The 26964-nt window shown below is 34.1% G+C and overlaps 1 protein-coding gene across 2 annotated transcripts in view; it reads right to left on the reverse strand.

The window, feature by feature from the left end:
* IMMP2L (inner mitochondrial membrane peptidase subunit 2) overlaps positions 1-26964 on the reverse strand; it is a 469876-nt gene that overhangs the window by 188062 nt on the left and 254850 nt on the right. The gene's annotated exons all lie outside the window — the stretch shown is intronic.

A 26964-nucleotide genomic window follows, 5' to 3' on the forward strand; every position in this document is an offset into this window, starting at 1 on the left:
CACATCCACATGTTAACTACTCATCTCAAAGCTTTAGGAAATACAGATAAAGCATGATATTACGCCATAGCATCATTATAGCACTACAATCATTTTAGTAGCTTGAAGTATTAAGGTAAAAATTACATATTTCTGTGGTGACAACATTTCAGTTGTTTCAAGAATGATTCTTCTATTTATAAACAGATCTTGTAGAGGACTTGCAGGACTTTTTATTTGACATGATAGACTCAATATCTAACTATACTTAAATCAATGGTTCTCTGTCACATACTCTTTTTCTCTAAACATTCAGGAAGTCATGGATACAATTAGCTCTCTGATATAGGAGGTCAACTTATCTGCTTTTATAACCTACAGAGACTTTGAAGTGGTCCTTCAGATGCCAACTGCCTAAAAAAGCACTATGCTGGTGCTCTCTGCTCAGCTTTTAACAGACTTCCAAAATGATACCGGTCTCATCTCTCTGGAAGATATCTCTGGCCTGGATGAATTCTGAGCTGCCTTCTTTGGGCAGCTTTAAGCTAGACTATGCAAAACCACAGACTGAACTGAGAGATATAGCCCACTATTCCTAAAAATGTTTGTTGAATGTGTGCAAGCTGTATTACATTATATATATATATGCATATATGACATTAATTTTAAGGAATATATAGATACAGACATAGCAACTATGGAATTTCAGGGTTTTTGTGTTATTTCCTTGTGAGATGGCAAACTTGGATATGAAAGCTGAAGTGGCTCAGACTTATGTAAAGCTCCTATTAAATCTCGAGGTCTAAACTGAATAGCTTGCATGTAAAAGAAAATACAAATTATTCTAAGCTTAAAGATGCTTTAAACATCTCACATGACAAGGAAAGAGAATGGGAAAGAGAGGGAAAAAAGGCAGGAGAAAGAAAGATAAAAGAAGAAAAGAAAAGAAAAAAAAAAAAAAAAGAAAAAAGACAAATAGAAAAAAGAAAAGAAAATTAGGAATTTGCTGCAGACATGTAAACAGACTACCAGCTGAAAAGCTGATGATTCATGAAGACCAGCTCATTAAAGTGTTTAGCCAAACAAGAGATGACAACTAATTTCAAATCTTACAAGACCAAAACTGGTGGGCTTTTTTCCTCTCATCTTAACTATGAATAAGGTTTAAGTTTTAAAATCCTAATAATAATTTATAATAAGAGCATCATAGTTGGTGACTGAATGTTTTGCTCGAATTTAATTGCAGTGTTCCCAAGACATATCAAAGACTTCATAAGACTAAAATAGAAGAAATCTTATTCATCAGAGAGCTTGAAAATAAATTATTAAGACTTGGTTTCTATCACTTCTGTGGCTTATAATTTTGTTATTTTTAAACTACCTATATATTTTTACTCCTCTAGTAATATTCCAAAAACATTTGACTCTCTCTATCCTGACATACCCTGTCTATATTTTCTCTATTTGAATTACATTCAGTTTGCCACTCCTGTATTGCCTATATAAAATGAAATTACCCCCACAATACATTTGTTTTGTATAATGTACAGTTAGTTGCTATTTGTAACTTTTGCCAATAAACTATAAACCATTCAACACACAAAACAAAGGCTTTTCCTTGTTTGAAGGGCTTGTACTCTCAGAAGAAACTTGGATGATTTGACTATGAAGGCCATGAAAGGAACTGAACAATCATTAACATCACTGCCACCCCAACACAGACACCCCCACACACACATTTCGTATGGACATTGCAAAAATTAGTGCCACTGAAACAGAAAAAGGACAGACACCACTGGGAAAATGCTTTCTGCCTCAGGTGGAGTAGCCATGCCTACTCCAATACAGGATTCCAGACAGTGCTGGAAGAAGGAATCGAGGGCATCTTTGAGCATATGAATCTGCTTTCTTTTTTCCTAAAATCAGGCAGGGAAACAATCTTCTCAGCCTACACTACAGATGTAGATCCATATGTATCTTTCTTCCCTTCAGTATTTGGAGAGTTTATTATTGATTGGTTTATTATCAGACATAGAGACAGGCATATTTGGTGTGCTTATTATGCCTTCTGGTATTCTGATCAAGACTGACAGGTCCTGACCACCAGGTCTAGAGCAGAAGAAGTGTCTTCTGCAATGGTCCTGAAGTTCTGGTCTCCTGATTGTCTACAGCTAGTGACATGCAGCGTCTACTCTGGTACAGGCATCCAGGTTTCCTTTCCAGAGAAATTAGGACATGTCTAAAATAGAATGGGCATGTGGCTGGGGTGTGCACCTGTACTTCATAGTTGGAGATGGTCTCCAACACTCTACTTTAAGAATAAGATTGGACTAAGCAGCACAGCACATTGAAAGGAGAAGAGATTGTGACTATGCAAATAGTAAGCTGTTGAGTCTTCAGCAAGAAATCAATGTTGAAGGCTGATTTTGGCCCAGAGAAAAATTGCACTTCTGGCATTAAGAGTGGCATAGGACAGAAACTGTGGCAAATGAAAGGGTAAAAATATTTCGGAAGGAATAAGAAAATATTTCCATGCGCTGAAGGCTTCTAAAGATAGTTTTATGGGTTCGCTTGCATTGTAACCTTCAAGGCACCACATGCATTTATTTTAAGGCAGTAATGAAAACATTTATTTCAGCACACTGAAAGAGCAATCTCATACTATTACTATACTGTAGTAAAGTTTAATCCATATCATCCTCAGCTGTGGCAGTTCTGATAATATATAGAAGTATGTTATCAATGCCTGGAAAACAGCAGGGAAGCAGCTAGTCAAAATAAAACATGTCAGTTCTGCAGTTTACATACAAATATGATTGAATTTCTATTCCTGTGTTATAATAACTGCTCTGCTACAGCAATTGCTAGGGTCTTATAATGACAACTTGGGCAAGAAAAATGAAAAGAAAATTAAATAAAAGCAGGATGACCTGATAACAAGAAACATAAACCTGTTTCTCCTGTGACTAAAAGATGATATTTAATCAACAACTGCGTGCTTTGAGTTTGAGTCAAACTACCTTGAAAGGCCCTTGACCAAAGACAATTACAGTTCATGAATGGCAGGTATTTTATGCAGTTCAGTATTTTCAAATTTGAATCATTCTTTTCTATTCACCCAGAGTCCAATAATTCTATATTAAAATAATGTGCTAATAATATCAGGCTAAGTACACTGGCTTAAGGCTAGAGAAGTTCAAGAGTGAGAAATATTCCTACTTCCTATTTACCTGGCACTTTAAAGCTCTGCATTGTGCATGCTATTCAGCTCAGATAACATATTACAACTGCACACTAAGCTAACAGTTCTGTTCTGAGTTTCCATTAAAATTCTCTACTATGAAGAGGTTCAAAATTCACCCATGAAAATATATTCCTGGGATGCACTGGGTCTCATCTCAAGAACAGATATTTTGATTTTTTCACAGCAAGTATGTGAAGACAAATTTTAAAAGTCATCTCTGAAAACATAGTGAACTAAGCATTGATTTGAAGAAGGTTGGTCAGACAAAGGGGCCCTCAGTGGGGTGCAGAACCTTCACTCACTCCAAGCACTTGCTGGAAGGTAGCTGGAGTCCCGGACAGCAGCAGCAGCAGCCTTGGCTCCTGCCCAGTGCAGTCACAGAGCCCCGATAACACGTCTGCATGGCAGTACAGATGGATCCCCTTCAAGCATATGTCCCTAATGTGAAAGGCTGCAGTCCTCTTATACTCTAACATAAGCTTTCCACATCCTGTTCCGTTCTACAAAGAGGAACCAGATTTATTTTGCTTCCTTCTGCCATATGTGCTTCTGTAGAGAAAACAGGATTTGTCCTAGTAAATGAGCACATCATACAAAAGGAAAAATATTAGTCTCATTCCTCTCTCTCTCATGCACAGACTTGACAAAGAAAAAAAGCATGAAATATCAAGTGTTTAATGTCGAATCCTGCTTCTGGTATTTTTTAAAATACATATTCATGATTAAACTTTCCAATTATTTAATATATTCAAAAGAATTTTGTAATTTTTTTTGTCCATTTTATAGCCATCTTAGGCAACACAGTGAAGGAAAAGCAAAATATTTCTGATCCATGCTCCAAAGCCATGTTCTTGCAGCTTTTTCTCCAAGGTACCATTTGAAGCCACGTTGTCATTTCTCTTTAAGGTTTATCAAGCATTGCAAGTCTCCCTTTGGAACCTAAACATCGTTGGAGGATAAATAATCACAGAAAATGGCTCCAACTGCTGCTATAATGAACAAAATTTTGCTAGTCAGAATAATGTTTTCAAGTTCATATTGGTAAATAGTTGAATGTGAACTGCTGCTACAGTGAAGCATCTTTGAGACAAGTGATTTTGATAAGTACCTATAACAATCCCACTGCAATAATCTGTACATAAATTCAGTTATTTCCTTACTTTCTGGTGGAAAGGGCAGTCTACAGTGTGAGGAAACTGAAATGCACAAAATTATCTTTTCATTCACCTCATCCGCATATTCTTGAAGGCAGCTTTAATTTATTTTCTATTACAAGATTACCCAAAGTCAAAACTGGTCTCAAAGAGCACTTTGTAGTCTTCCTCATGGCACTGCTTCCTTGTTAAATCAAAAATAGTGACAATGTCGGGGCAACAGGTTGGCTTCCTACCATGGGAAAATCACTTCCTGACCTAAAAGATGTCTGCTTGGACTGATTAAACTAGCTTTAAGTCCAGATTGTACAGGTGTTTGGCACAAAATAGCTACTCCACAGTATCTAGCTAAGAAGGCTTCTGTGGGAGAAAGAACAGAAGGTAGTTACCAGATTGATGACAGAATAGAAAAATGTCTCCCATGGATAAGAGTCTAATGAAATTTTGGCTGCACACTATTCAGAGAAAAGTGTGCACGTTTCTGTGTTTGAAATGCCAAGCATCTATCCAGGCTCCAGAATTATCTTTTGTACAGTCTCTCTGACTGCCAAATCTGATACAATTTGTTTCACAAGTACAGGAGCTGGAATGTGAAACACCAATTACCAGAACAGGAAGATACCCTTGGGAGTAGTTATTAAATATGCATGTATATTCATGAATACTTCACACCTCTCCACTGACCACACTACATGAACATTCACTAAAATATGTAAGAGTTCATGAAAACTGCATGAATGACAATGAACATCAAATGAGACATTTTGTATCACTTTTTGATATGTGTCATCTAGATCTTCAGGGATACTATCTCACTGTCAGACTCTTCATTATCTAGGTTAGAAGATCTATATTACCCTCTATATCTATATTACCAATGCAGGAATCTGCATTGTGTCGTAACAGGCTGTATAGACAACATTCAAAACCTAAGTTACAAGCTTGTAGTAGGTTAACATAAACACGCATGGATCTGCATATACCAGCACGAGGTATCATCCCTGCAATCATCACTCAGGCAATCATTCCTCTAAAAATTTCCCATTCTTTCCCATACTTTTTTCATCAAAGAATACTCTCAATATATTCTGGACAAAACTCAACTTTTCCACTTTTCAAAATGTAAGGCTCCACTATTAGCAATGACATGACATTTACACTCTGTTATAGCATATATGTGAAGTATTTATGAATATCTCAGTCTCTTCTTTGCAGCAGACTTTGCAGAATGCTCTTGGAGTTCCTTTCTCAACCCATTGCTCCCTCCTCTTAAGACACTGAAAGGCACCAAATCCACTAACAGTTCTAAAAGGGAGGTCTTAGACATGATCAATAAAGCAACTTGAAGTGACTCAATAAAATGTCCGGTTGCATGGTAGCACCTGGAAATACAGATCTCCTTAACTGATTTACTTTTATGTCTATTCTGAGACCTGAAACTGTTTTCTTATTACACCAATCTTTCCTCTGTCTACCCTCTCAAAATTATTTTTCAGGTCTTCTACACTTAATGTTCTTCCTAGAGGAATATAATTGACTTGTCCATAACTTCACAACTGTACATACAAAATCATATTGAGGTTTCTATAGATAAATCACACAAATTAGTCAACTGATCACACTGTAAACCCTTTTGCTATAGATCAGTCGCAATAGATTTGAATGTGTACATGGAGAAACTTGTACTGATCTAACTAAATTGATTTAAATATCAATGTAATTTAGATCAGTGTCACTTCTTTTTGAGGGAGTGACGTAAACAGGCATTTCTTCCCTTTCAGTGTAGGCATTCTCTGGATACAATACGTGCTTTTCCTGTTTGTAGCAGCACAGATATCCTTTACACAGGTTTGATTTAACTCCACCAAAGTGGGTGAAGGCTCTCCACTGACTCTGAGTAGCTTTGAATTAGTTCTGTGGTGGAAGATGTGCCTTTATGAGCTAAATACAAAAATATTACATTCTAAAGTTATTTATCTGTCTGATGTACAATATACTGTTCTTGGTCTCTTATCTCAAATAAATTCCAATTATCTTTCTTTCCTCTTCCTATGCCTGTTTGAAGAAAGCAATTTAAATCCTTTTTTTTCTTTGCATTTAAGAGCTTATTTTCTGTTTCTTTCTCAGTTGTTGTGCCATGACTAACACCGTACGCTATTAAAAACTAGCTGTATTTAATTCTCAAAACAAAGTTTATTTTCTTCTCTATTATAACATAGGAAAGTAATGTTGACAGATGGATCAAACTGTTTGCCCTCAAATGCCATTATGAGTGGATAACAAAGAAAAAAAGATGAAACTTAGATTAAATTACTGGGATAAAAGCAGGCTATTCTAGAGCAATTACAGAAAACTTACTTATTTACATATAAATAGCTAAGAAATTTCAACATAAAATGTACCTTAAGACATAAAATAAGAAGTTCAGTTAAACAAGGCTTAGGTGCTTCTCAGTGTTTGGTGAGACAATTACAACCACCATGCATCTAACAAATAAAAGATAGCTAGAAAGCCATTATACAGTCTTTATTGGAAGACAAAGAACACTGGATTTTTTTTTAAAAAAAGTGCTCCCACAACAACCAGACCTCCGATATCATGAATGCCTGACTTTCTCTTCCAGTATTTTTGGAAAGGTTCAGTTCTAATGTCAGTCAATCATGCTTATATAGAGGACAATATTGAGATTATAGTTTGAACACACTGCATCTCTGCTTCTGTTTAGGAATACCTTAATTATAGCCCAGGCCTCAGTCAGCTGGATACCCACAAGTTAAATCATCACTCCTTAAGTTTTAGTAGCTTCTCTTGGGAAAAATGGCAATAATCTGAATCTCTCCAAATTCAGCTTCTTTGAAACTGTTGCTGTTGACACCTTGGTTCCTGTCTACTTCAGTCCAAGGAGTACAGTGTACAGAGCTAGAGTAAATCCAGCAGTATTTATACATGTGTATTCCATGTATTTATTCCATGCTATTGAGATGGCCTCACCAATTACTACTGAACCAAACTGTATGTACTCTGTGTAAATGCTTAGCTGTTTAACAATGATATGTGAAGGTGGGCAAAGAGACAATATCTTGCTCTACATGTGATAGATGACTCAAAGATACTTATCTCAATCAGAAATAAAACATGAATGCTAACATTATGGTATTTCTGTTTGCCTGTTTTCTTTTAATTTTATTAAAACCAGATAATTTTTTTCAATATAGAAATTGTATTATGCTTTTTGTTTTGCTTAGTAAGTCCTGAAATTTGTGGTTTCAGAAATAATACTTCCTTCCTCTAATAGCCCCAAGACAAGAAAAAAGCATTTTGGGCATATGTTCTGGGAACACCCAGTTTGAACATTTCCCCTCAAATCCAGGAAGAAAGATATTTTTGAGGTGAGTGAATTTGGAGAAAACATTTCATATCTGTTCTCCAGTTTCATATAGTTCATAATTCTACTCTGACTTTTAAGTGGAATAACATCGCTCCATATTCTTCCTGAAGGTGGTGTAGTAGAAATAGGAAGATAGAAAAAAGTATTGAAAGGTCCTATATCTGGATGCCTTTAAGTGACATCTTGCTGGCAAAGAAAATGAGTCCTATTTGCAATAGTGAATTATTTCATCAAAAATGCTACAATTTAGCATCAAACGTTTGATCAACAGTTGTCTCTGCTAAATCATTCCCTCGTTCACTGATCAAGACCACTCAGTTTTCAGAGATGTACGTGGGCTTTTCAGACAACCCAGACTGCAGACATGACCAGATGACAACCCATATCTGTTGTTTAATTACTTTGAACAAGAGACTCTAAAGGATGCTGAATTCTGTCACCAGGAACGGGGTGACCTGTCTTTAGAAGACATAAATACACTAACAGTGACTTGATACAACAATTTGAAATTTAATAGCAACAGGAAAGGTCACAAATGTAAGAGTGAAATATAAAGAAGAAAAGGAAAGCCTGAGTCCCTTGAAAGGAAAGATTTATGCAAGTAAACTGTCTAAAAAGAAATTCAGAGAAGAAAAAAAAAATTCTATAAATGTAAGGTATTTTTATTCATTGTAACTAAACTCCAGGGAGATCTATCTGATGAACTTCACAGAGTGTCAGGCTAGATATGCTATGCAAAACATTTCTTTTCTTCTAATCTTGAGCAGCCTCTGTGCTGTTAATAAATCCTCTTTTTAATTAGACCACTTGAGTCTCAGACTTTTATAAGGAAAATTTCATACAGGTTGTCCCAGAGAGACAAAACTTTCAGTCACTAAAAGGCAGTGGAAGAAAGGTGGCCGACAGGGATTCCCAGCCAAGGAGGACAATTTTGTACTTTTTTTAGAAAGGTATATTACTACTGCAAGTGTAAGGTCATAAGCATTCTTCTTCCACTTACCAAGAACAAGAAGAAAATTCAAAAGAAACAGCAAAGAACAGAACATTTATGCCATTTTTTCCTTCCTCAAACTTAAATACTTAAGTAGATAAAAGGAATGGTAAGTACTTGCACTACTACCAAATGACAAAATACTAAATATGAGACTGTAATTTCAGAGACTAGAATTGCAAAGAATTTCAAATGCAACTTCTGATTTTATGAGCCTCGTTTTTTTTTGTCCCAAAATGAAATTAATTAAAGGAATCAGATTTTTTGAAAGCATTGAGAATCCTTATTTAGATTACGTTAAGATTAACCATGTCAGTTCAAATGACAGACCTACAACAAATAGGAAAAGTACAGAGAGATCTGCAGTCAAAAGAATGGTTAAAGACGTCTGCTTTAATAGCTAGTGAAATCTAAAGTGAAAAATTTTGAAAGGTCAGAAATTTTTAAACTTTGACAAAACTTGTGACAAGTATCTTGAATGTTGATGAAAGTATTCTGTACAACAACTCTCTAATCTCCTATAATCTTTTTTCCTGTAAAATTGTTCAAACACTCCCAAAGGAAAAAAAAAAAAAAAAAGCTTAATATTGTTTGATAATAAATTACTGAATGCAACTCTTGAAGTACAGCTTAGAAACACCAAAAAATACTTTGCCATCTATAATGCACATGTTATTTCTACTATTATAATAGTTGCTTTCTAGTCACTCCCTACTTTGCATACAGTTCTGAAATATCAAACACCAGCAGCAAGTAATATTACAGCAAGCAAACTGTCACAATATTTTTAGGACATATTTGGTCTGCAAATTTCACAAACTAGCTGTTGCAATCAGCATAAAGGCATGGCAGCTGTCACCACCTTTGAATCTGCTTAATAATTATCCTCTAAAGAATACACAAACCAACATTAGTAATTAACCATAAAATCCCTATGCAAAGAAAGCATTTCAAAACCTCTATAGTATTCTGCAAGCATTTCTGTAACTACTGACCGAATAGAGGACCTTCCAAAAGAAGAAAAGCATTAAATACTTATCTCAGATTTCCCACATGCATCTCATTCTCTTAAGAAATCTTCATCAATTTTTTTTTTCCTTTTTAAAGATTGTAAGATCATGTGTACTAGTAATATAATTATTTCTTTTTCTCAAAATAAATTTTCAACTGCATCTGTTATTTGACATGCTGCTGTGGCAAAGGCTGTGCAGAGAAAGGTTGTAAAAGGCATGTCCAACATGAAAGACAAAGTCTAAAACAGGAAATCAACGACAATAGTCTGACTCAGTATAAAATAACTTCGGGTTGAGGTGGAGAAGGATGGAGAAAAAACAAAGCTTTTAATGCATTTTTCTCATGACCTGAGAAAGAACAGGTGGGACACTTAACTAATCTTGTTATAACTAATGAAGAGCTTCATGAAGACTCTCCAGTTCAACTGAAATAGCAATCTGCTTGAAAAAAAAGCATGTGTCCCCCTTTTTTCCCCACTCTATACATAATCTGTAGATCTGAAGACTGATTCTTCTGTACCTGTTTAACCAGGAAAGAACTATATGTAAAACATATTCAGCAAGTGATAGTGAAGAAACTAAAACCAAAAAGTAGATATATATATGTTACAGAAATATCATAACACAACTTTAGATCAGGAAATAACTGACGTTATAAACTGAAAGTCATTGACAAGCCCATGATATTTTGGTAAATTTCAACATTTCAAAGGGAATTATGTAGAAAAGTTTAAATTATCTTAGTTGAGAGTCTAGCCTAACTTTTCTTTTTTTTTTTATTCAGTAACATATGTGTAAGAGAGTCCACATGCAATGAATACATGGCTTGAAAAAACACTAACAGTCAGTGTCAATATTCAAATAATAATGGTTCCAGCTACTCAGGCAATACACCTCTAAAACAGGAGTGTTAATCACACTTTGAAAACACGTGAATTCACAGATAAGACTACTATTTTGAAGTTATGATTTTGCACCCTTACAAACATTATTTGTCACAGAAATACACCACATTTCAGTGTCTTTATTTTCACATTTGAACAACTATGATAGTTATCTTTTTGATACATTTATCATGTATTTTATATTTTATTGATACTATAAGGCTTACCATACAACATGATCCCACTAAAGACTTGCACTGTGCTAAATCAGCTACTTCATTTCTTTTGGAAACCAAAACAACTTTATTTTTTCTATTTGTACTACAACATCAATCATTTAAAGTGTATTTTCAATTGTGTTTATATTATGAGACATACAAAGCACATGAAGAAATAAATTGTAAATAAATTATTATTACATTCCCAGATAGCAATAAAGGTTGAAGTCAAGGAAGAAAATAAACAAAGCACATTATGATGGTGAGATTGCAGCAAAGCACTTAATCTACAGAGACAGGACAAATGCCAAAGTAAAGTCCTGAGAAGAACCATATAGCTCTAGGGGAAGATAACAGTATACTGTGCTCTTCAGCTTCTAGGTCACAGCCTGGCACCAGGCTCAGATCATTCTTCTTTTATGCAATGATCCACTACTTGCATACACAAATCTCAGAGCTGTTGGTTAAAATCGCATGAGGAACACTGGTAATAAAGCTCATCGCTTTCATTTCTCATAGCATTGTCAGGAACTCAAAGTGCAAGCCAAATGGTTCCTATCATGTTTGAAAACCAACCGCTAGCTAATGGTACGGGCACAAACTATAAAAGTTTGAGCAGGTATGAAACTGCTACTGAAAAGAGAAACGTAGATTTGCCCAGGACATCTGATGGCTGTCTAGTGGCCCCTGTGAAATGAGCACTTGACACACTTTTTCCTGGTTCCCAGTGGACAGATAAGAAGTAATACCCATGGAAATCAGTAACCTTGACAGTAAAGCCAAAAAGAATGACAAATTATTTCTTTCTCATAGTGCCAAAGACTTGAGATGTTACTGGAATACAGAATAGAAACATGCACTATCACCAAAGACAACACTATTACGATATCTGAATTTCGGTGTCAGTCAGTGGATGTAATTAAAGGCATATTACCTTCACATTCAAATTAGAGGGGGAAAACAGCTCATTTTCACTGGTGCTAGGGTACAGCTCAGCATAGAGAATTTTCACAAAAGTGTCTACTGACTTTAACATTAAAGTACGCTCCTGAGAGGCACTAGAAAGAAGTGTTTATCTGTTAGTGAGACCTCTATAAAGTATGTTATATACGCCAAAGAAAACAACTTTTCCACAACTATCAAAAATGCTTGAAAGAGCATTTCTGGCACTTTTAAACACAGTTATACTGGCCAGGGTTTCATAAAATAGGATTCAGGATCCAGCACACACCTGACAGCTGTTGTTACCACCACTGCCGCTAAGGCCATTAACTGCTGTCATTTTCAATGGCAGTAAATCCCTAATTAGGAGAATGCTTGATCAGAAACTGTATAAGCCCATTCTCAGGATACAGCAATACACTTTGAACAAGTCATGATAATAAAAATTAAAAAAAAGAAATTAACATAAGCAATGGTGTGAGGAGTGAATGAAGATTTTTGCCAGCCAGCAGCTAGCCAAACCAAGCAAAGCACAAGGTTTGGTGGAAAGGCCATATGCTAACTAACAGGAAAGATGTTGTGAAAGGAATACAGGAGAAGGCATAATGGCTAGCAAAGTCTTAAAAATGATTGATGGCTTTTAAAAAATACTATATATATTTTTAAAGGTTATATAGTATCACATATATTTTGTATCTATGGATGAATAAGAGCTAGAAAAAGGAACTAGAAGAAGGGCTCCTATAGACTGGATATTGTCCCCAAGGAACAAGATCATTGAGAAGGTGATGGTGGGTGATAAGCAAATTGGGTGAAACTGATGATTAATTTATAGAACTCTCATTCCTTTAAAAGAGGTGAGATAAACAGCAAAATAAAACAATGAACTTCAGGAAGGCAAACAAACTTGGATGCATCAGTGGAAAGACAGAAAAATTAAGCTAAGAAGAGAGGGTCAAAGAATAATTTTTTTCAACGGAGAGAAAGGCTTGAATTCCACTAAATCATTGCTTTCATTGATCTTAAAACAGGAATGAAGTAAGACAAGTAGAAAAGAACATACAGTGACAAAATAACAAAGGTCAAAACACATTATGGAATACAAATATGAAAAATAAACAAGATTAACATAAAAAAAAACAAAAACAAAAACAAAAAAAGGCAAACTGTAAATACACTAGCAGAGAGAGAAAGAAAATATTGACTTGCCATTCAATAGAGAGGAAAGGCTATTGAAAGAGAGAGTGCTGAGAAAGGGCCAAAGTATTTAATAAACTTCTCCACCAGCTGTCACTAAAAGAGTCAATTGCAAGCAAATGGCCAACTCAGTTTCTACCAAAGACTGCTCAACTCAACATTGGTCAAGTCAATCTGAAGATGTGGGCTAGAATCATCACTGTCTTGACAATCTTTGCAATCATTCAACCTCCTAAGAAAGGAAGGTTAGGGATATAAAGGCCTCTGGTAACTTTGGAAGTGAGAATAGAATGGCAAATGTGGTTGGGATTCAAGTGTGAATATTTGGGGAGACTTCTTTTTTTTTTGCTTTACGTAGTAGGGTACAAACAATCTTTATTAACAACAGACCAGTGTCCAAATCAAGAATAAGGTAATGAAGAAGAGTTGAGCCATTCTAAAACTTCAGTGAAGAGCATCTGTTCATGAGAAACATCTTTGCTATTACAGAAGCTGTCAATTGAGCTGAATCAGATTAATCTAAGCCATAATTTTAAAAAACATTTTTAAAATTAGTATGTTTCTTCTCATCAGAACCCAGTAGATGCTATAATGAAATTAAAAAATATTGTTTATCTCCCTCAGATCCATACTGTAAGCAGAAAAATGCTTTATGGAACAATCATTCAGATTCACTATTCAATTTTTATCATAATTTCCATTCCTTGTTCCTTCCTGGTTCTTTACTGCAGATTGTCCATATACAAACTAGTGGTGATAACACAACTGACACAGTTAAGACAAAATTAAATCAATCTTAAGATACCCAGGATCATGGGATCCATTGAACAAATAGTACTCCAAGTAGACATCTAAACCTCCACTTCATTTTACTCTTCAGAGTAAAAAGTGAAAAAAAAATATCAGTGGGAGAAGACATGAGACAAAAGACTTTAGAGGTAAATACACCCAAGTAAACACAAGAGTTTAGACCTGATTCTGAAATCTGAGAGAACAGTAAAGCTTAAGGACTTTAACTGCAAGACAAGAGCTCTGACTCCTCAGGAAGGGACTGCAAACATGAACACTGCGCACACAAGACTTGAAGGCAATTCTTAAAGATGAAATTACTTTATGTTACAGTGTCACAATCATAGATCTAGTTGCAAACTTTTTGTTTGTTTAGTGAATGAAATTACACCATAAATAGCAGCCCCAAATTTATTTATATTTTTAATTATTAAAACCAATAAATTTTAAATTGTGAAAAGCAGAGCATTTTTTCAAAAATTTTGTAAAGAATAAAGATAAAAATGAAATGTGATTAATTTGCAGGCTATATAAATGAACAGTCTACATTGTACATTACTTATATCACCCTCAAATAAGGCATACTGTGTGGGGGTTTTGCAGTTAGAATGAAACACCTATTTCTAAATTTCACTTGTGTGACACAGTGTTTTGTGGTAGGAAAAGATGTATGTAGACTCACTAAAAGGGACCATTAATGAGTACTTACAGGTAGCAAGCAGATATTTAGCTTTCATCTAATAACACTGTTGTCTAGGTTGAGTCAGACTGAAAATTATTTTTTTTTTAAACACTGGAAAATTTAATTAACATTTTGCAGTCATTACACTGTTCCGCTGTGAGTCGATTTTCTTGATCAAGCTGTTAGTTGCTTTAAAAGACTAAGATATCCTCAACTACTACACACAGCACAGAACATTAATCATAGTACTGACATTTTCAAATTTGGCTGGGTCTGGTTTGTTTTGTAAATACATGCTGTATCAGATGCATGTGCTTCAGACTGATTTAGAGTATCACCAGAAGGATACTGAAAAAATCACAGAAGAAAGAAAAGAAAAAGTGTATGAAATTGGAGGATCATAAGATGTAACTGAGGCTAGAAGCAGAAGCCATTAATTTCACAAGAGAGCTTTGGATGGTATAAAAACCCACTTCAGATGCATTAGTTGGATATCATTTTCCGTTTCAGTAAGAGTAAGATCAAATCAAGACAGTCTCATAGTAAAAGAAATCCTACAGTTACACTCTGCAAAGAGGGGTCATTTTAATTTCAGGGTCTTTTATTACACAGCAAGATAACTGACTGAACTGTGAAATAACATTTACAGCATAAATAAATTCTGATGTCCTCTCTTTAATGCATTTAGAAGCTACAGTAGTATTTTTGGTTTTGTGTTTGCAGGATTTATGATGATTCTTCAATTACTTTTACATAACTTCAAAATATTTATATCGACTGTACTATTGCTAAATCTGCCACTGCTAAATTTTGTACTAATTATGAATTTAACTTCTCTAAAGGCTGTGATGATTTAATCTGTTCAGGATTTGAAAGCTCTTGACCAAGAATGTATTTGTTTGCTATAAACCCATTACTTTTTTTCTTACCTCTGGAAGACTTTTCTAGAACAAAATATTATTATTCAAAGCAAGAAAGTAGATAATGATGGGCATTTCTATTGTAGTTAAAATTACTCAAAATAGGAAACTATACTTACAGCCTTCAGAGAAGCAACTGTTGAAAGAAAGACAGGTTGATACCTGCAGACGAGTAGTGTTTCCAAAAACCAAGAAAGTAGTTTTGACTTAACATGCAACTTGTACTAATACATCTACAAAGGTGGTTTCAGTAAGCACAGATTTTTCAGTCTTTATAATGTTCGAAGATTCTGAAGAGTTCAAAGATACTAAGCTGATCTGTTTCTTGAAGGCATATTCCTTTAACAGAAGATGATACTACTTCAGTTTAATTTTCGGAGTTCCCTTTTTGCCAAGGGCATCAAATTAAACTAATAGACAGTAAATGTTCCAAGGGCAACAGGTACTTGTAATATTTCTCTTATAAATATACAAAAAAGCTTTTTTTTTAATAACAAATGCAAGAACCTGCTTAAATTGGTGAAGACAGACAATACCACCAGGAAATATTCAGGCCTTAAATGACAAATAGTTGGCATCATCTGTGCTTTCTCCTCCTTACCGGTTGGTTGAAATCCTGTTCTCCTTTGTTATAAATCCATTGGGTATTAACTGTCTGTCTGATTTACCAAGGCCTATGTTTTTATAAGCAATATTTTCTTTAGATAAATACCTTAAAATAAAATGACAAACCAAGTTTCATCTAGTGTAAATGTGAGCATCTCTGTGATGTAGCTGAATTGCAAGGTCAGTATTAATCTACATCAGTAGAGATCTAGTTTAAGTAGTATAATTTTATAAAATAGTTTAATTTTATATATACTTTTTTGTTTTCTAAAATAGTGTCATTTTATGCAGCTATATAAAATGATAAATTGTAAATTAACACACAGCTTGTAAATTAATTAAACTGTAAATTAACTGTAATAGCTTATTGTCAGTGATGCTCCATACTTCTTCAGCTACAACACTCTTGGTCTGCACTAGGATACTGATCCCAGATATTTTTTGGCAGGTATCACACTTAGAAACTTTGCTGAAAACCTCAATGCATAAAACATACTCTATTGTTTTTATTTTAAGGTCTTACCCAAGTACGTGGAACACCTCTCACAAAAGATTATCTATCAATGCACGAATATGTGCTGAGACACTATACTGTATGCCAGCAGCTTAACAGTTCTGAGCGTACTTAGCAAGAAACATCTTGACACTTTTATTTACTTGCTACCAAAAATACCTTCAGGAAAATACATAAACATTAAATGAAATGCAAATTTGGCATCTGTCAGTTCAAACTTACCCACTGCAACTTTGAGTCACACAAGTTGGCTGAACTGAATATTCTGAATCCAAGTAACCTCATCTTTAGTCATAGACTTATTCACACCTCAACCTCAGTGCCAAACCACCACTGACTAAGGGACAGATTTGTCTACCAGAAGAATAGCAGATTGTTGGAATGAGGTTAAATACATTTTGCTGTTACCATAAGGACTTACAACTAACAGAACAAGGAATACACTTATTTTGCAATTGAGAAGGCACATTTCTGGACTACAGCAATCAGTTACTATCCAGGTGAGAGAAGGAAAATACTGTGAGCACAAGAATAAGTGGATATTTTATTTTTAGTTTGGCAAAGAAGACCAAAGAGTCACTTCAAAACATTCGATGCAGGCATAACACTGCAGTGTGTAGATCAGCTATTGTGTTTCAATCACAAGACTAGCAATAATGGTAATTATATTTAGATTTTAATTAAACTTTCCATAGACTTAAGTATATATCACTAATAATATATAAATTTCTCAAGTCCCATAATATTTATACATCTTCACCACTCTTCCTTTAAGCCATAAAGAACTATGAATAATCAGTGCTTCTCCCCCAAGGAAAGAACTATCTATATTATAAACAACTTTGATTATATTCCATATATAATTACCATCTACACTTCAAGATTATTGTGGCTAGTCTGGATCAAATTATTAGCATACTCTAGCTCTGAAGTCTTTATTATATTCAAGCATATTACCAAACTTTGACATAAGAATTCCTGTTTCCTGCTTTAACACAACTTGTTTTCTCCATATGTTTGTAGTGATGCTTGCATGTCTTAATTTGAAATAGTCCAATTCCATTTTAATGTTAACCAAAAGACTATTTAATCTTTTCAGTTCTCTATGTGATGATTAACTCTTTCACCATGTTATAATACCTTTCCAATGTTTTCACTGTAGATTTTTAAGTGAAAACTCTATTTTAGTTCAGTTTTAATTTGCATGTAGAAATCACTACACCTTCAAAACCACCTAAATATCGGAAATAACTGTTTATATCTTTAAATTATACTTTTAATAGTATGTATAATCTTTAAAAACTCCCTTTTACCAGGATAATTATGTTCTTCTTTTTTAATGTTTTGATCTCAGGATCACCTAGCTATACATGCCCAGAAATTAATCCTGATTTATGCTCTGGAATTCTCAAAGTCATTTTGAGACACATGGCAAGTCCCAATAAAGTTTTCCCCACTGCCCCTTTAACCCTGGGGGGCAATGAAAGGCAGCACTGGCAAGTATAGCCATGTGTGCTAATATGGAATTACTGCCAGTCAAATAAAGTTTTGAATCAGGATAGCTCCATTTACAATTCTTAACATTAAAGGGCTCAGATGTGTTATCCAATTGTTAAACCAGTTTGTTTAAGCAAAACATAATTAAACAGAAACTTTAAAAAAAAAAAGCAACTCATCAATGATAGAACACTCACTAATCAGAAGAGAATATGATAATCGCCTCTGCTATTCTATTTATGCAGAAGAAGAAAGGATGAAACTCAGTGGTAACCTTTTAATTTAGTTTGTAGTCTACTGTTAATTACTATTTCTGTTAATTAAGATGTAGCAAGTGAGCAAAGCAAAACAATTTTTTAAAAACAGATAAATTCTTAAAATTAGAGATTCAGGTTTAACAATGACTTTGTGATTTCTCAAGGAAGATTTTTTAGATATTATTGCTGAATTAAGGAGGACCACCTCCCAAACAAACCAAACTTTTAGTAAGCGTGAGTTCTTCATGAAACTGCAGTAGACACAGAATCAACTGTTGACCAGCTTAGAGAAATAGCCTCTGAGGTTCAGAAGCTGAACCTAACACAATTACTCATGGAATTCTATTAGGAGTGAAAGACATCTAAAATTTCCCTATGTGATTTTTCTTCCATTTTCTAAGGAATGGCTCACTGACTAGCCATTCTAAAATACATCATGAAGCCATTCTCTACAAAGATTGAATTATTTGATCAAATAGCTAAACCAAATTATGTGGCAAACATAAATGGATTATACTTCTGTTGCAAGTACCTGTACTCTGACTTGAAGCTTTATTTTTCCCTCTCACCTAAAATGTACCACATAGCACAGCTGGATACTTGAGATCTAAAAAGAAAATAAAAAGGCAAAGGTTGAACTGATTTCTCAGGGTAAATGCAACAAAGAGGAATACTGTTCCTAGTGCAAATAACTATAAAGATAATCTTCTGAAAAGGAAGAAGGTATGTCTGCTGCAAACATATTTTTGCATCTTTCCCAAATATAAACAAGATACCAGTACTGTATTATGCCGTTAGGCAAACATCTTACTAGATTTCAGCAATAGCTAGCAGGCCCCAATGTTCCCAAATACGTGCTTTACATCAACAACTTATTGACCTACTGAAGTCAATTAAAATTCTCATGTGCTTAAGCATAGATAAATTGGTTTAATCTCTTACAGAATCATAACTTTAATTAAGATATTCTTTATACAATCCCTATAGCATCTTTTTTTTCATGTGCAGTCACAGTGAATTCCATTAGCTCATATTAAAGTATCTGTATAAAAGCTACATTTAAATGATTCCTAAGGATCTAACTCCATTTAAAGCAAAGCAACACAGTGTGTACATAAGTCATTTCTTCCTATTCGCCATTTATAATCTTTATCTCTGCGTAGGGAAGCAACAGTGGTTTTCACTGTTGGGAAAGTACTAGCATACTGGGTGCATATTTGGTTTACACACATGAAATGAATACTTTTTTTATACATTACGTCCTTTTCCCAGTACGTCCTTTTAGAAAAATGTCTACAGAACAGGACTCTTTAAAAAGGGGTGCTTAAAATCTGAATATCAATAAAGTCATATGTATTACAGTTAAAATGTATTTATTACAGATAAAAATGTCTAATAGGCCAACTATTCTGACTACACTAGAGCAAGATTGTTCTCCATGGTACATTTTCTAGTATTTTACCAGTAAAGTTTCTAATGTACTAAACAATAGGACTTTTACCATTCCTCTTGAGAGATTATTTCCACTTAAGATACATATTTCTGAAGAAGCTTTCTCCAAGATTCTACCTACATTTTCTGTCTTTCACCATACAATATCCTATTGAACACTCTACATATTCCTTCCTGTCTTTGGTCTTTATATTTACAAAATATTTCACAGATCACCTTCCTCAATCCTCTCCTAATCTCTTACATGACATATAAACATTTGCTTTAATAAAAAAAAAAATAGAGATCGATCATATATAAATATAATTTGAACATATAATTGGAACATGCGTAGTTTGAACATTATATAGACACATGTGAACACACACATAAACATATGTATGTCTAATAGAAACATAATATAAAACAAAACTCCCATCTTCCTCAATTTTGTTCATCATGGAATCATCCTCAACAGCCTTTTGGGATATTGATTTATGCATGTTTGCCTGCTACTGCATCTACAGTCTGATATGAAATTTCTTGATTTCTACCACACAGCAGTGAAAATTTGTGTCTAACAGATCTACATAGCAATGCAGCATCTACAAAATATTAAATCATGAACTAGCTCCATTATATAGTAGTCTGGAATCATAACAGATTTTGACAGAAAATACAACTTTTTTCTTTTTTCTCTTATTCTCATTATGGAATGACTTAATCTCACTCCTAAACATTAATAGCAACCATTTAAAAAAAAAAAAAAAAATGATTCCACAACTTAATGAATTTAGACTTTTGGAACTGACTCCTATGCTATCACATAAGTAAATTCAGGAAATACAGTCTAGCTTAAACCACTCAGACACTGAAAGCTATTAAGAGTGCTTTAGGCAGAAAACTGACAGATATAATTTAGATAAAGCTCATTCTACATTGATGAGAGGTAGCTATATTAGAAGCAACCTCAGGAGGTCATGTAGTCCTGTTTTCTATGGTTCATTTAATGAAATTATAATAACTGTAGCAATTAATTCTAAATCATTAAAAATTTGATGAGTTAGTCTTGTTAAGTATCAGCAAGTATATATATATGCTAATCTAAAGAATAAGTACAGAATTACTATACATACAAACACAGAAATTAAAATCTTCAATTCCCATATATGCATACAAAGTGATACCTGGTATTACACAGGAATATTTGCTTTGGAAATAACACAAGGACAAACATTTTATGCAGTTTCTATGTTGTCTTACTACTTATTTTAGCCAAGACCAAAGTACATGAATTCATACAAAACAAGTAGGTAAGAGTTCTTAGAGACATCTAATAATGTAACTATTTTTTTTTCCTCTTCAAGAAACATTTACTATTGACGGTTATATTAGACCACGTTAAGCTATTCTTTTCCTTCCTTAAAAAAATATTCTACCTTAACTTTGTCAGTCAAACTGTTAAAATTGCCATTTCACATTTCTGATTAATAGCTCAAGCCTGCTAGAAGTTAGTGTCAGATACATTTCTCATCCTGTACAGAATTCTGGAGATCTCTCACATGACGTAGGAGTAAAAAAATGCACAATAGCAACTACCTGTGGAACAGACCTTGTGTAGTATTAGCTTGAGAGCAGATAAATTGCAAATTACCTGCTACAAAGCCAAACCCAAACACAATCTTTAGTGGACAGAAAATACATGGTTTATTTAAATATGAAAATTACCATCTATTGATCCACTATATGACTGTTCTTATGTCTAGTCAAATATTTCTAGATGTCAGACAGTAAGGAAAGTGAATAATTATCAAAATCTGTGGAGGCTTAAAACACTTAAATTCTACTTAACAGTATCACATTTGGTATCCAAAACTATCCAAAACTTAAAGTCTTCACAGCTTCTGATGTAAAGTGATCTAAAGGTATTTCAATTTTAGATGTTATCTATGGATCTTTAGTATCAGCAAGAATAAATGAAGTGGCAATTTGAAGTAACAGGCAAAACCTAAATATGGCACACCTGGGAAAGAAGCAGCTCCAAGGACTACAGCACACTCAGCCCAACTGCCTTTATTCCAACCAAGGCTGCGCTAAGTCAAGCTCTCTCACACCATTAAAGTTTTAACATGTAATAAAATTAATGTTCCTCTACATATTGATTTTTCACTTCACAAAAACGTAGCACTCTGCAAAAGAAATTTTCATCTCATTGCAAGTTTTTGCATTGGTTTCTTTCTTTGTCCTAATTTCAACTGGCAGCCAAAGTGCCCCATTCCCAAGGCTGTCCCAATGACACTGATCCCTTTGCCATGATAAAGTAACACATTGCAACTGCCATATTGTTGGTATATGCAAAACTCCTACTTTTAGTGAAATGAAGTCAGTCCAAATGCATGTTTAACAAAGTACAAAGGATAGATTCACTGGGGTACTGTAAAACAACGTTAAGTCTGGGATTCCCCATTCCAGTTTAACACCAATGAAATGTTACTTATAGAAAAGGAACAAATCGTAACTTACCCAGAAAGAAGAGCTAGTCCTTGTCAGTTTTCTGCCTTTTGAACAGTGATGAATTATTTTATGCATTTTGGAGAATTTTGGAATGCAAAACAGGGTGAGACAGTAAAAACTGGATTTTAAGCCGGGAATATCAGCAAAGGGATCAAATAACTATAACAAATCAGAAATGCTGCCTTGAGATGAAAGACATCCCATCATTAAACATAAGTAGTGAGTTCATTCTTAGATTCCTTCAGTGGAGGCTACATCTAGGAACAAAATAAAACATAGTGGCCTTGCTTCTATTGTAAGAGACATGGAGGATTATCAAGCCCACTTTGGTATTTTCAAATACAAGCTAATCTAACTGCTGCTTTATAATGAAACTCAGGCTCTATGTAAAAATGTAAAAAAAAAAATATATAGCTGGTTTGAATGGTATCATATTTGGCCAAAACTATGTGTCAAGTATGATCCAAAGGAAGCACTAAAAATTATTTCCTCTGTCTCCTTTAATCTTTTATACAATTATTTTTATGGTATAAATATTTGTCTTAAGAAATCCATAATAGAATTTCTATTACCATCTTTGCAAAACTTCATTTTTTTGAGAGTTTGCTTGGCTTCTACAGAATTTCTATGGCCTGTTTTTTCCATTTGATTCTTAGTGAAAGGTGAACCTTAGAATTAAATTGTTTACATTTTGTATTATCCTTCCTCTATATATTTATAATTATTTATGACAATTCATTTAGCATTGGTTTCAACAAAAGCTAGACCAGCAATACTATAATTAGGAATGCTTAAAATTATACACATCTTAGAAACCAAATTGCAGAGAAATAAAACTGAAATATTATTTCTATGTTACAGATTAAAAATGTCAATGTCCAAATTTATTAAGACATAAACAATAGTTTACACATCTCATGGTGTGCATAAGGACATGTGACCAATGCTCTAAGTCTGCTGAGCATGGTAGCAATAATGCAGGTGGTCACTGAAGTCCTATTCCCAGTGTCTCCATCTCTGTTACTACCACTGCTGGAAATAAGAAATCGAAATAGTAGGACAAGACCTTTAAACAAGTAGAGAAGGCTTTTCACCACTTCCATAAAGCAATGTATGCTTCTCAGTGGTACATCCATTTTTGCCAGTGTTATCAACCTTAAATTATTTTCAGTCAACACAGAACAAACTTTATTGTTTTACGGTCATGGTAATGTGGCACTGTGTTTTGCAATTCAATTACTTAGCACCATCTGAACTGAAATCTTTCTTTCTTCATTTAGTATACAATTATTTTGTCAGAAGCTTCTTCTCATCAGCCTGTTGTTTAATTGCTTTCATTTTTAGTAACCAGAGTATTCACAGTTTTTTAATTATTTGTTTGGGTAGGCCCTAAATCACTGCAACAGACATGGACAGGACAACCATCATTTCCTTCCATGGTAAAGAAGAACTGACTGTGGTTAAACACTGTAATCTGTAGAATTTACATAAACACATTAATTAGCCTTCCTTTGTTTCTCTCCAAAAACATATTAAAATACCAGACACAGCTGTCTCTATGAGAGATTAAATTCATGTCCTTTCTAATTCATGATGTCACCCCAGTCACAAGCAATTTTCAGTAGTTTTACTTACAAATGAAATACAACTAATGAAAACATCACTATAAAATTTTACATGTGTAAGTTGTGCAGACGTTCTACAAAAAAATTAGTATTCATTTGAGACCCCTTTCTCACACTGCTGGGCAAAGATATATAGGCCAGCATTCCAGAAGCTAAATCAAACTTCACTTCCAATAAAATAGACAGCTATTATGACACAAACTGAGAGCTTCAGCTTTTATTTCTATTAGAATATTGCTTTCTCATGTACACATAATAACATTTTTTTGACAGAGTGTAACACTTAAGGATGAGCCAAATCACTGGGGTTTTACTTTTTCAGATAGGGGTGATCAGTACTAGCAGAATACTTTATGGAAATGTATCATATGCAAAGGACCATATGAATTTATGGAATAAAGTAAATGGGTTGATGTGATAGCCAAAAGGGTCTTTCTGCTTTTTTACAGGGGACTGAGAATGAAAAGTCCTCAATCTGAAAAGAAATACTAACATTAGAAGAGTAAAAATGAGTAAAATTAGAAGATCCTATGCTAGGAAATATTGATACAGGAACGCCCAGGACTGCAGCAGCAAGATCATGGAAAACTGTGCAAGTGTCTGGGAGCCGAATGAAAGGAGGAATGAGGAAAAAATATTTACAGTAGTAAGCAGCTCTGAAGACTGCTGTGTAATATACACAAATTGTGGCTTCTGCATGAGTCCCACTTTTTGACTCTCTAACATGTAGATTGAGATTGTGGACTGTTTCTGGCAAATAAGGACAACATTCAATTATGTTATTGTTACTGTTATGATTTCTGGTACATCACAGTCAACAAGCTTATATCCACAGTGCTTCGACAGTTGAGGACTAAAGAAAGAGGAAGACCACATAGAAATTCCATCACTAAGAGACTGAACACACTTGTCCAAGTCATGTCCATATCTATTAAATTGTCTCGAATATAATTATCTTTATTCCTCACCTAATGTTAATGAGAACACTGTGGTTAGAATTAAATGCCACTTACAGATCATACAGGATTCTTGACCACAGTTAGAAAATTTAAAGGGTAAGAAAGCCATATTATTGTGACAATTCACTTTTTCACCTATTCCAGTATAATAATATTTTTTTAAGAGAAACAAGTGAGAGAATGTTCACAAGTGACAAAGAGAGTTAATCAAATTATTAACAAACTACTAATTAATCTGCATTTTTGGTATAACATAGCTTTAGCTTTTGATCTAATGAACCAAAATCTCTTTAACAATCAATAGTGAGAAGCCCAGTACTCACAACACTTGCAAAATGAAGGATGAACATTGCACAAATATTATTCAGATCAAATTTTTCCCCAAGACTGGGTCTTAAGTCTCTGTCCACAGAGAGCTATATTTGCACTTTTGTGTGCATAAACAAACCCTTAAAACGCATCCAAAGGGTTTATTACACTATACACAAACATTATAGTCAGTATTATTTTTCATTCCCACTATGGAATTGAGAGTCAGACCTCAGTCTGGAAAGGACCCACCTCACTGTCTAATCTCCAGAGACACAATATTGGCCAGCATTGATGTTTAATTAAACAATTAGCTCAGAGGTTTTGAATGCTTAGCATAAACTAATTCTCATCATAAACTAACCACTGTGTTGCCAAAATATATTTTAAATACAGAAAGACAGCTCTAATAAAATATTAATTTTACAAATTTAAATTCACTCTAGCAAGGGAAAAAAAAATAATAATAAAACAGCCTTGGTCACCCAGCCACATTATACCTACACCCTTTAAAAGATATTTTGAATTACTAGCTAGTTTACTATTACTACCATAGAGGTCCAAAATGAGGACTTGGGCCTGTGCACTAAACAGAGAAAGCATGTAGTGCTCTAAACAGCTTATAAGTTAAAGGAGCTGCTTTGCAAAACACTCCTGAGTGCATGCTAGATTTGTAGCAGTAACTGCATTAAGCAAACCTATCAACTGAAGTGAAGGTAGATGAATGTAAGAGTAGACTACTGCTCACGACATGAGATGTTGATAATCTGATCTAACTGGCCATGCTTCAGCAAAGCATTTAAGAATGTGCTAAAGGGCTCTCTTGGCTAGAAATAACTATTGAATTGAGCCGAAGTGCTTTGTGGAGTTAGGGCCAGATAAAAACACATTATTCCTTTTTGTGCATGAAAATGTTCAAATACAGAGTGTGTAGAGTACTGATACATCCAACTTCTCTATCATTTAAGACAAAAAAAAAAGAACAGGATATACTTAGCAACTATAAGAACTCATGTTTTTCATGTGCATTGACAGTCACACCTGAAGTTGACTATGAACTTACTTAGTACAGACTGTTCTCTGAAAGGCTGGACTGATGAAGATGCAATGATGCAAGTTGGAATTAAAGTATATTTATAAAAATAAATGTGAGAAACATATTTTTATTATAAATAAAACCTTAGAGTATATATGGTTTAGTGAAAACTGAAATGCAGAAAACCATGCAAAAATATCTTTGCTTTTTTAAGGAAGTTTTAAGAGGAACATATGTATTTCATATAGATGTTCTTTATGTTGGTCACTTCTCTGAAAGCAACAGTCCACATGATTATCTTAGGGAGGAAGCTGTTCAGTGGTCACTACTATCTCATCTTTCTCCTAATAGAATAATGCCAATATCTCTATCAAGAATGTAAATATATTCTGTAATAAACCATAGAAAAGACTTATTTTTCTGTGTAAAGGTGTATGAATTCAAAAAAGCAGAAGATATCAAAGGCAACATGAATTTCCATCTATTTTTACTGTAACTGTTAATTATTAATTGATAACAGATACATTGTTTATCTTATCAGTTGTATAGATGTTATGATCTACTGAACATACCAAATCTTTTTATCTGCTTACAGCCCTTAAAGATGACTACATTTTTCATTATACATACCCTCATATAGCCTAACTTTTTGTGCTTTGAAGGCTTAAGGGAGGAATTACTGCAATATACAACTTTCACTCAGAAAATCAGTTTTTCATGTCTCCGGAAATAAACCTTAGCCTCACTAAATATAACATTTAGAAGTATAACCAATGGCTTTCCTCTAATGAAGGAGGCATGTTCCTAGTTCCTCA

The sequence above is a fragment of the Tyto alba genome, unplaced genomic scaffold (genome assembly GCF_018691265.1).
Source record: "Tyto alba isolate M040663 unplaced genomic scaffold, T.alba_DEE_v4.0 Super-Scaffold_2, whole genome shotgun sequence".
Taxonomy (NCBI): Eukaryota; Metazoa; Chordata; class Aves; order Strigiformes; family Tytonidae; genus Tyto; species Tyto alba.